Source organism: Sturnira hondurensis, unplaced genomic scaffold, assembly GCF_014824575.4.
Source record: "Sturnira hondurensis isolate 20B ecotype Veracruz unplaced genomic scaffold, ASM1482457v3 Scaffold0009314, whole genome shotgun sequence".
In the NCBI taxonomy this organism is placed as follows: Eukaryota; Metazoa; Chordata; class Mammalia; order Chiroptera; family Phyllostomidae; genus Sturnira; species Sturnira hondurensis.
This window is the reverse complement of record NW_028081945.1, coordinates 2,021,880-2,034,287: the sequence shown is the minus strand read 5'-3', so window position 1 is coordinate 2,034,287 and position 12,408 is coordinate 2,021,880. Positions and strand designations below refer to the sequence as shown.

At 37.6% G+C, this 12,408-nt stretch overlaps 1 protein-coding gene and 1 pseudogene across 2 annotated transcripts in view; one reads left to right on the top strand and one right to left on the bottom strand.

Annotated features, from left to right (window-relative positions):
• Positions 1 to 12,408, top strand: part of LHFPL3 (LHFPL tetraspan subfamily member 3) — a 609,574-nt gene that overhangs the window by 64,682 nt on the left and 532,484 nt on the right. The gene's annotated exons all lie outside the window — the stretch shown is intronic.
• On the bottom strand, positions 6,889 to 7,469 carry LOC118994407 (high mobility group protein B1-like; annotated as a pseudogene).

Sequence of the window (12,408 nt, the reverse complement as noted above, 5' to 3'; positions counted from 1 at the left end):
GGGGACCTGGCTTGCAATCCAGGCATGTGCCCTGACTGGGAATCAAACCAGCAATGCTTTGGTTCAAAGCCCGAGCTCAATCCACTGAGCTACACCAGCCAGGGATTTTTCTTGGAGACTTAAATACCTCATCCAGTAACATAAAATGGAGTAAAGATAGCCTCTTCAACAAATGGTATTGGGAGAACTGGACAGCTACATGCAAAAAAAATGAAACTCAAGCACCAACTTACACCATACACCAAAATAAATTCAAGGTGGATAAAAGACTTAAATATAAGCCGGGAAACCATTAAAGCCCTAGAGGAGAGCATCGGCAGGAAAATCTCAGATATTCCACACAGCAATATTTTTACTGATACATCCCCTGGAGCAAGGGACATAAAGGAAAGAATAAACAAATGGGATCTCATCAAACTTAAAAGCTTCTGCATGGCCAAGGAAAACAGTATCAAGATAAAAAGAGAAGCAACAGTTTGGGAAAACATATTTGCCAATGACACCTCAGACAAAGGTTTAATCTCCAAAATATACAAAGAATTCACACAACTCCACTCAAAGAAGACGAGCAACCCAATTAAAAAATGAGCAAAGGACTTGAACAGACACTTCTCCAAGGAGGACATACAGAGGATCCAGAAACACATGAAAAGATGCTGGATATCACTAGCTATCAGAGAGATGCAAATCAAAACCACAATGAGATGCCACTTAACACCAGTCAGAATGGCTACCATAAACAAAGAAACAAACAACAAGTACTGGAGAGGGTGTGGGGAAAGGGGGACCCTAGTTCACTGTTGGTGGGATTGCAGACTGGTACAATCACTATGGAAAACAGTATGGAATTTTCTAAGAAAACTAAAAATGGACGTGCCTTTTAACCCAGCTATTCCACTCTTAGGAGTATATCCTAAGAACCCTGAAGAACCAATCCAAAAGAACCTATGCACCCCAATGTTCATAGCAGCACAATTTACACTAGCCAAGAGTTGGAAGCAACCTAGATGCCCATCAGTCAATGACTGGATCAAAAAACTATGGTACATTTACACAATAGAATTCTATGCTGCAGAAAGGAAGAAGGAGCTCCTACCCTTCGCAACATCATGGATGGAACTGGAAAGCATTATACGGAGCAAAATAAGCCAGGTGGTGAAAGACAAATACCATATGATATCACCTTTAACAGAAATCTAAACAACAAAACAATCAAGCAAGCAAAATGTAGCCAAAGACACTGAAATACAGAATGTGCTGACAGGGTCCAGAGGAGAGAGGGGAGAGAATCACAGGGGAAAAGGGGAAGGACTCACATGAACAAGTATAAAGAACACATGGACAATAACTAAGGGTGGGGGGCAGAAATGGGAATGAGGTGGGGAGCACTGGGGGGGGCAAGGCTGGGAATACAAGAAAGAAAACTGTACTTGAACAAGAGTTAAATAAAAATTTTAAAAAATCTTTCAAAATTCATCATACTGAAAATAAATACATAAATAAATAAATAAATAAATATCTCATCCTGGAGAAACCTTTGCCACACAAGTGAGGGTTGGGTGTTTGACCTGGGTACTCCTGAAACAGGATGAGGATGCCTGTACCCATCCTAACACAGCAGTGTGATGGTATCCCAAGTTTACTTCTCTGTCTCCCATGGCAGACCATGGAATTCTTCAGGGCAAGGACCATGTCTTATTCATCTCTGCATCCTCAGCACTCTTAAGGCACTGTGCAGAGTAGGCACTTTGTAAAATTCTGTTATATCAGCAGTCCCCAACCTTTTTGGCACCAGGGACCAGTTTCATGGAAGACAATTTTTCCACAGACTGGGGTAGAAGGGATAGCTTTATAGCCTGCCACCAGATGCAGCTTAATTGTCACTTGCTACTCAGTAATGGGGGGCGGGGGGCAGTTGATATGAGTCTGCAAGCAACTGATTTATTATGGTCTTGGGCAGTCAAACCTCTCTGCTAATGATAATTTGTATTTGCAGCTGCTCCCCAGCGCTAGCATCTCCACCGTAGCTCCACATCAGATCATCAGGTACTCTGATAAAGAGGGTGCAACCTAGATCCCCACATGCACAATTCACAGGAGGGTTCATGCTCCTATGAGAATCTTATGCCAAAGAAGATCTGACAGGAGGTGGAGCTCAGGCTGTAATGAGACCTAATGGAGCAGCTGTAAATATAGATGAAGTTTCATTCCTTTGCCTGCTGCCCACTTCCTGCTGTGTAGCTGCTTTCTTAATCGGCCACAGACCGGGGGTTGGAAACCCCTGTGTTTCATGACTGACTAAGATACAATTGTGAGATGGAACTACTCACTTCTTCTTATTGAATGCACTATTTTGATCTTTGGATATTTTTTTCCTGAAGAAGCTGATCTCTTTTTTTCTTAACTGTTGTTCAAGTATAGTTTTCTTAAAAATAGTCAAGACTATTTCTTAAAAATAGTCTTTTACTCTCATCCCAGCCCATCCACCCAACTCTCCCCACCTCCTTTTCATTTCCATGCGCACCCCCCCCCCCTTAGTTTTTTGGATATGTTTTAATTCTATGAGTTTTATTTATTTGTATTTTTAAGTATTTTTATTGATTATGCTATTACAGTTTTCCCAAATTTTCTCCCTTTATTCTTGTTCCACCCTTCCCCTCCAGCCCTCCAGCATCTCCCCCCCTTAGTTCATATCCATGGGTTGTACATATAAATTCTTTGAGGCCTCTGTTTCCTGTACCATTTTTCTCCCCACCTATTTTATGCCTACTAATTATGCTTCTTATTCCCGGTACCTTTTCCCTGCTATTCCTCCCTTCCCCCTCCCCACTGAACTCCCTCTGTGATGTTAATTTCTCTGATTCTGTTCCTGTTCTAGTTGTTTGCTTAGTTTTTGTTTTCATTTCTTTTAGGTTCATTTTTTGATAGTTATGAGTTTGTTGTCATTTTATTGTTCATCTTCTTTTTTCTTAGATAAGTCCCTGCAACATTTTATATTGTAAGGGCTTGGTGGTGATGAACTCCTTTAACTTGACTGTATCTGGGAAGCACTTTATCTGCCCTTCCATTCTACATGAAACTCTGCTGGATAGAGTAATCTTGGCTGTAGGTCCTTGCCTTTCATTACTTCAAATACCTCTTTCCAGCCCCTTCTTGCCTGTAAGGTTTCTTTTGAGAAATCAGCTGATACCCTTATGGGAACTCCTTTGTAGGTAACTGTCTCCTTTTCTCTTGCTGCTTTTAGGATTTTCTCTTTGTCTTTAATCTTGAGTTACTTGATGATGTGCCTTGGTGTGCTTCTCTTTGGGTCCACCTTCTTTGGGACTCTCTGGGCTTCCTGGACTTCCTAGAACTCGATTTCCTTCACCCAATTGGGGAAATGTTTCCTCCATTATTTTTTTATTTTTATTTTTAAAGATTTTATTTATTTATCTTTAGAGAGGAAGGGAAGGAGAGAAGGAGAGAAATATCAATGTATGGTTGCTTCTTGTGAGTCCCCTGCTGGGAACTGGCCTGCAACCCAGGCATGTGGCCTGACTGGGAATCGAACCGTGATCGTGTGGTTCACAGGCCCGCGCTCAATCCACTGAGCTATACCAGCCAGGCCTCCTCCATTATTTTTTGAAATAGGTTCTCAATTTCTTGCTGTTGTTCTTCTCCTTCTGGCACTCCTATAATTCGTGTATTAGAATGTTTCAGGCTGTCCCAGAGGTTTGTAAGTCTCTCTTCATTTTTTTGATTCTTGTTTCTTCATTCTTATCCAGTTAGATGTTTATTTCTTCCTTTTTGTTCCAAATCATTATTTTGAATGCTGGTTTCCTTCTTGTCATTGTTGGTTCCCTGAATATTTTGCTTTATTTCATTTTGGGTATCTTTCATGTGTTCTTTTTTTTTTTTGACCAAGCTCAATTAGTTCTGTGAGCATTTTGATTACCGGGGTTTTAAATTCTCCATCAGATAGATTGGCAATGTCCTCAGCACTTAGTTCTAAGGTTTTGCTGTGTTCTTTCATTTGGGCCATGTTTCTTAGTCTTGGCGCACTGGTCTGGTTGTTATGGTTGATTTTTTCTTTAATTCTTTGGTTGTCACAGTTCCATGCAGTTTGATTTTCTGGTGCTTCTGGTTTTTTACTTTTTTTATTTAATTCTTGTTCAAGTACAGTTTTTTACTGATATTAGATTGGTTGTTATCCTCCTTGTGGCTGTGTGAGGAAGCAAACAGTTTCTACCTACACCTCCATCTTGGCTGGAACTCTAATTCTCCGAGTTTTAATACCATTTTTTAAGTGTGTTTAAAGTTTGCTTTGGAGGAGAAAAAGTCAAGAGAAAGACTGAAAAGTGAACCTTCAGGATCCTGCTAGAATGAGTCATGGTTTTGGTGGCACCTGGAACCAAAGCATGTCCTCAGTGAGCAAATGTGCTCTTACTCTCTCTTTATGGGACAGAAAGCCTGCAATGGAGGTGGTGTTCCTGACCTTTGACTAGAGCAGAGGTGAGAAAACTATAGCTACCAGGTCAAACCTGGTCCACCACCTCATTTTATATAGCTCATGATCTAAGAATAATTTTTATATATTTAAATGGTTGAAAAAATAAAAAGAAGTATTTTATGATATGTGAAAATTACATAAAATTCTATTTTGAGAGTCTATAAATAAAGTTTTATTAGAACACAACAATGTTCATTTGTTTACATGTTGCCTATGGACTTTTTTTGTGCTACAACAGCATAATTTGAGGAGTTGAGAATCACATGGCTTATAAGCCTAAAGTGTTTATCTAGTCCTTTAAAGAAAAAGTTTGCTGACCTTACTCTAGAGAAATAATAGAATTCTACCATACTGTTCAAAAGAATAGTACCTTGTATCTTGGTGAATAAGCTAAATCTTTAAACAGTTATTTTAATGAGATCATTTAGATAGTTAATTATTTTTTGTTTTGCCTACCTTCTATATTAGGTATTGGTGAAATAGCCATTGTTTAAATATTTTAAACTAAACATTTTTTAAATTTTTCAAAATATAATTACATTTAATTAAACATCTTTAGAGTTAGACTCTTAGCCAGGCCAGATGAGAGGTGTTTTTTTTTTTTTTTTAATGCTTATGTGGTTCATTAGAGATGGACAGTTTGAATATAGGTCCATTTTTATTGAAGTAAAATTGATTGAGAAATGCTTGCTGTATTCAAAAAGCATATTTTGAAAGGTAAAGTTTGACTTGTGAATCAAAGTTACTGATTTTTGACTCTCATTAGTAATCACAGTAGTCACCTCACCAGTCATAAAATGGATCAGAACTGAGCCATAAAAGTGTAAGATAAACTGCACTAGTTCAGACTAGTACTTCTGTCTCCTTGGTTTCTTGCCTCTGTCTGTGTCAGAGAAGAGCCTTTTTAGGCAACAGAGTAGCTGAGATCCATGTTTCTGACCTAAAAAACTCCAGTAAGTAGGTGGTACTTTTCTTGCCAGTAACCAACTACCTATTCTGTATTTTCATCCTATGCTGCCTAATAGCAAGTGTAGATGCCTTGAATTCATAGCTTATTATTCAGGTAGTTTAAACAAAAATAAGCAAATAAACTTCTGTGGAATTACCTATGTAAAGGAGGTGAAAATTATTTCACATGTTGTTCTCAAGTGTATTGTTTCACCCTAGTCTATTGCTGATATCTGGCCATGAACTAATCAGGTCCATAAAACCTACTAAACATGTTGTCACATTTACTTTAGTTTCTTGGAATTTTAAGAAGTGTATATGATTTACTTGTTTTTAATAAATCAGATAGGTAGTTTTTCAATAGCATTAATTCTATTTCAGAGTTATTTTTTACTTAAGGTAAAATCAGGAGATTTACTAGCCTGTTTTTTCAATGATTAGATTTTGACCTTAGCAAAACAATTTCAGTACCACAGAATTATAGAATGAAGTAAAAAATGACATTTTTGGTATTATATTTTCTTCTAATTAATATTTTATGGTATAAAACTGTTATTTTTCCTCTATGTACCTTTACTTATTAATAATGTAGAATTGACTGAAAATAAAATGATTTTCATTGCTGACTTAATTAGTACATTTGCTGTTTAATTTATCATATGACCAGCAAAGTAAAAATAAAATCCAGACGTTCTCAAATAATGATAGCTGACATTTACTAGGAAATTATTACATGCCTGACATTCTCCTAAATGCTTTACATAAAATTCTCTTTTATGATTATCCTCATTTTGTAAACTCGGCAAAGAGAAGATAAGTTGTCTGAAGTCACACAGTAACAAAGGCTTCGGGATTCAAATTAATGCTTTAAATCAAAAGACTATGATTTTAACCACTACACTATATTCCCTCCCAATCATTGTTTTTCTGGCAACTTCTTGGTTATAAATTTTGTTTTTATAACTCTGGGAAAAAGCAGAACTTTTATTTATTTATTTACTAATTAAATATTGTATTTACTTAGAAGCATTCAGAATGTCAACAAAACAGCTGTAATTTTTTTTTTTTGCAGTTACAGACTGGTATTCAGTTAACAGAACAACAATTATTCTGTATAAGTTTCATCAGAGACAACTGAACATGAAAAAACTACCATCCCCATATATAACTAATTTGTGCTGTGCACCAACAAGAACCTGCTTTAAACTTCCATGCCAATTTATAGCCCCCATACTGTACCAGGCAAGGTTAGTGGCTGTTGAAAATACCACCAGGACAGAATAATCTAAAGACACATTTGGTAGTGTGTTAACTATACAAAAAAAGACACTGTACAGTTTAAAAACAAATCTTCCACAGCCTTACATTTCAATTTTTTTTCTTTAAAAGGAGTGAGTTGTATACAGGGGGTACATGCTTTTTAGACAAGAAAATACTATGATAGAACTGACTTATTTATCATTGTCATCTTGTTTTTCATCTTCATCTTCCTCCTCTTCCTTCCTTTTCTTGCTTTTTACAGCCTTGATGACTCCCTTATTTTGCAGCATCAGGCTTTCCTTTAGCTCAGTATGTGGCAATATCCTTTTCGTATTTCTCCTTTAGCTTAGCAGCCTTCCTTTCATAAGGCTGCTTGTCATTGGCAGCAGGATATCTCCCCCAGCTTCTTTGCAACATCACAAGTGGATAGGCTGGGATTCTCTCCTTTGATTTTTGGGCGATACTCAGAACAAAACAAGAAAAAAGTTGAAGGAGGCCACTTGGATACATTGGGATCCTTGAAATTTTTTTGTTTCCCCTTTAGAGGGATTATAAATTTTCATTTCTCTTTCATAACAGGCCTTGTACACCTTCGCCATGTCTTCAAATTTTCCTTTCTCTTTAGCAGACATGGTCTTCCACATCTCTGAGCACTGCTTAGAAAACTCTGAGAAGTTTATCAAAGCTCCCTGTGCTCCTCCTGGCAAGTTTGCACAAAGACAGCATATGATGACATTTTGCCTCTAGGCTTCTTAGAATCTCCTTGGCCAATGTTTAGTTACTTTTCCTCAGCCAGCACGGAGTCACCCAGTGCCCATCTGGCTTAAACTTGCTCCGGCACTATCTCTATGGAGCTCAGTGTACTGCAGTCAAAAACAGAACTTTTAAAGCATAGTTATGTTTGAGAAGGTTTCGGTTCAGCATGTATTAATTAATGCTGGTTATATGTTAGACCCTAGACCAGTGGCATTTACTTCCTATAATTCTCTTTAATCTTCAGAGTGTTGAGATGTAGGACTCATCGTTCCTGTTTTATAAAATAAGAAATGGAAACTTAAAGAGATTAGCAAGTTTCCCTGAGTTAAATAAGTAAAGTAACAGCTACAATTCTAAGAGTAGATCACTTCTTCATGTATCTGGCTGGGAGTGTTTCTTTTATTGTCCTTTAGATGAGGATTCATGGCTTTTCACAAGGATGCTGTCAAGTCATAGTCACAAATTAAAACTTTCTGTTTATTGCTCAGCCACTCTCCACCTACATCCTTGCCAATTGAGAGCTTCCTAGTGAACTGGGACCCAAATGAATAGAGGTATAATTACATGGCAGATATATCCCTATTTGTCTGGAGAAGACCATGAGTCTAAAGATCATAGACTTGGACCGGCAAATCATCCTTGCAGGCAGAAGACAGAAGGAGGATTTTACCTATGGGATGCAGGTCAAGTTGGACACGTTAAGAGAATGTTTTCAAAACCATCATTAGTAGTGGTTGTCCAAGAGAAGATCAAAGAGGTAACCAATATGCATGGCCACTATATATAGAATGAATATTTTTGTCTTGTGTCTTCCATCAAATTCATATGTTGAAGCCTAATTATGTGTGAATGACCTAAGGACATGGACAATGAGGTGCAGATGGACTGTGGGACAGGGGGATGGGGCTAGGCAGAGGAGGTCAAAGGAGGAAAAACTGGGACAAATATAATAGAATAAACAAGAATCAAAAAAGACAAAAGAAACCTAATCTCCAATGTGATAGTTAGAAGGTGAGGCCTTTGGGGAGTGATAAGGTCATGAGGGCAGAGCCCTCATGAATGGGATAAGCACTTTTACAAAACAGTCCCCAGACTGCTCTTTCACCCCTTCCATCATGAGAACACATCTATGAACCAGGAATTGTAATCTTACCAGATACTGAATATGCTAGTGCTTTGATCTTGGACTTCCCAGCCTCCAAAACTGTGAGAAATAAATTTATGCCATTTATAAGTCACTCAGTTTATAGTATTCTGTTATAGCAGCCTGAACAGACTAAGACAATTGCCTACCTACTATGTTCCAGCAAATTAACATATTTTCTGTGATTGATTCTTCAAAATTGCCCTAGGATGTTATAACCATCCCCATTTTAACTGGTACATGAATTAAAGTCAAAGGGTGAATAACATGCTCATAGTTGGGTAATAGAATTCAAACCCAGGTTGTCTGACTCCAGAGCCCACGATCTTTCTACTGAACTAGGAGAAAAACATGGATAGGTGTTCAGGGAGAAAATGTGGATGTCATTGCTGGCTGTGCAGTGGTTGCCTCATGTCCCTGGTGACTGACTGGCAAATGCAATTGAGAGAAGCTCTTCCTGTGATCAAACCAGTAGGATTCAAAAAGACAGATAGCACACACACACTGCTTTCAGGGAATTTATAATTTAGGGGACATTTCCAGGGTACCTGCATAGTTTAATCTTTCTGGAAACCTGTGTCTGATAATTGATATTTGTTTGGTCACTAGTTAGGAAGACCTTGGTCTTCACATTGAGAACTGATTACCACAATTAGTTTAGTAAACTCAACCATCACATCACATAATTAACTTTGTGCATGTGTGTGTGTGTGGTGAGAACATTTAAGATCAATTCTCTTAGCAAATTCCAAATATATAATAAAATACTATTAACTGTAGTCACCATACCATATGTTAGATACCAGAACTTATTCATCTTATAACTGGAAATTTGTACCCTTTGGCCAAGCTCTCTCCATTTCTCTCACCACCACCCCCAGCCCCTGGCAACCACCACTTTACTCTTTGTTTCTGAGTTCACTTCTTGGAATTTCACGTGTAAGTGAGATTATGCAGCATTTGTCTTCCACCCCCCCCCCGCCACTGACTTATTTATTCATTTACTTGTTTGTTTATTTATTTTTCCATTATAATTTATCCCCCTTAACTCCTCTTCCACCTCCATCTACTCTCCTTCCCTCTGTATGACTTATTTTACTTAACATAATGTCCTCAAGTTTATTCATGTTGTCACAAAAGGCAGGGTTTCCTTCTTTTTCTGCCTGAATAATAGTCCATTGTATGTGTATACCACAATTTCTTTATCCATTAACTCTTGATGGACTCTTAGGTTGTTTCTATGTCTTGGCTATTGTGAATAAATGCTGCAACAAACATAGGGGTGCAGATATCTCTGCAAGATAGTGAATTTATTTTTTTTTTACCAGAAAACAGACATGCAAGTGTTGAGTTATATGGTAGTTCTATTTTTAATTTTTTGAGAAATCTACATATTTCGTATTAGCCATACTAGTTTACATTTCTACTGACAGTGTACCAGGGTTCCCTTTTCTTCATATCTTCACCATTGCCTGTTAAATCTTATCTTTTTTGCTAGTAGTCATTCTATCTGGTATGAGGTGATATCTCCTGATTTTTACAAAGAGCATTTACAATTTTAAGGATAGAAGGAAATGCAAGGGACAAGCAAACCGGGGAGTGGTCTAGGACTTCCACCACAGTGCTCTGTTTCCTTTCTTGCTGCTCTGGGCCAAGAGTAAGACAGGATGTGTGTAAGTGATGTGTGCAGTTGGCATTGCTTGCACAGAAGGAGAATCTCCATTTTATATTAGAGAGTTCCATAGCCTATGTGACATTTTCTACTTTATGTCTCATAAGTTTATAAATTCCAGGTATATTTACTATAAGTAATCCCAGCTAGACCAGATATACCCTACCAAAAGCATTCTATAGAGGAAGACCATTCCACTAGTAAATGCCATTAATTGTTCACTGGAACTGTGTTATTTGCATTTTTTACAAAGATATTGGAATGGGTCACTTGCCTTCTTTTTTTCCAAAGTTCTTCATCCCCTCCCAGTTCACCTCATTACTCATACACAGTAAAGAAAGAATGGGTTGCATACCTGCTCTTGACTTATTTTACTTTCTACAAACCTAGATCAAGAAATGGTGGCTGCTGGTCTCTTCAAAATCAATTACTGGCTCAAAAATATGTCAGGAAAAGGGAGGGAAAAGATAGGCGTTGTTTTATCATCACCTGCAAATTCTTTCCTCATCAGACCAGACAGGTCAGTGGCCAGCATCAAGCAAAAGAATGAGACTCCAGGTGGTACTGACCTGCTACTTTCCTCAGATGAATTAGATATAGTTAAACCAACGTTGCAGAAAGGCTATGATGTAGGTATCACATCCCCACCTTGTTTGTCTTTGCCCATTATTTAAGTGGGACCCCACCCTTTGGTTCGGCTTCTCTGAAGCCTCACCATCTTCAAACAGTTACACTGGCTAAGACTGACAGGGCATTTATTTGTCAGGTAATCTTCTCAAATCTTTTTATATTAGTCTATTTAATCTTAACAAGAACCCTTAAACCTATTTTGTGGGTGAAGAAACTGAGACACAGAGCAGCAAGATGACTTGCTCAAACTCACACAGTCTGTCAGAGGTAGAGTAGGAATTGAAACCCAGGTGGTTTCATTGCAGAATCTGTGCTCTTGACCACTGTGCTCCTGCCTTCTCTAAGAGAACTCAGCTTGGTGTCCCTCATGTCCAGTGAAGCCTTCCTGGGTAGTGTGATATAATAGATATACCATCTAACATTGTTTTTTGTTTATGGTCATTGTTTATGGCTCCTCTCTGTTCCCAAGACAGTCAAACACCAGGCAAAGCTTTTGATATATGGAATCACTTGGTTTTTTTGTTTTTGTTTTTCTTTGCCAGGAACCCTGTTTTTATTTTCCATTTGACCCACTGGGCAGATTAATTTCTTTGGTATAGAAAAAGTGATTAAAAATGTAAAATACCATGTTTATTATAAAAGGCATGATTTTAGAAACTATAATATTAAGATGGAATATTTAAATGAATGCCTTCATCTCTTCTAGATGTAGCACTCTATTTCCTTATTATTTCGGTGAAAGAGAACTGTATCACACAAGTTTATTTTTCCTTTGAAACCTGTTTATTGGCATTTAGTATGAATAGTAGATGGAGGATCAAAATTACACATAAAATGATTAACCATCAGTCAAATCAGCTTTCATATTTTATCCATGTAAAAAATACTCTTAATTAGAATTTTCCTTTTGCTTTTTAAGAAACATGCAGAGCTTCTACAATAAGAAGAGGAAATTACATCTGATGAGTTTTGCAGAATCCCTAGCAGAGGGATTTCTGTGTGGATTTTTAAAAGAATCCTGCAGAAGGAGAACATTGTTAGGCATTTCACAGAGTTTCTTAGGAGCCTCTATACTCAGAGCAGCACGTGATTGTGCTCAGAACTGAGGACAGGGAATTCTGAAACAAAACACAGCTGTCCTGATATATTTAAGAAAATTGTAAGGGAGACACTATGTGCAATCAATTAAATTGTTCTTTCCCCCCTTTCAGAAGACAGAAACAATTTGTAAATGCAGAGTTGCTGTTGAGAATGTAAATTGGCTAGAGTATCTGTTTATGCTGTTAGATTTATGCATAAACTGTAGATGGCACAAACAAGGTCTTATTGACCTTAGCAGCTAAGCAGTGATCCAAAACAGGCTCATTGCATTCAATTTCATGCTGCCAACCAGCAGCCTTAACATTTTAGTTTTGAGGGTTGAATTCTCTTACTGATTTAAAAAGAACTTTGACAAATTCAGATATTGTTGCCATCTAAAATTTTCATCTACCATTCCAAATGAGTGTG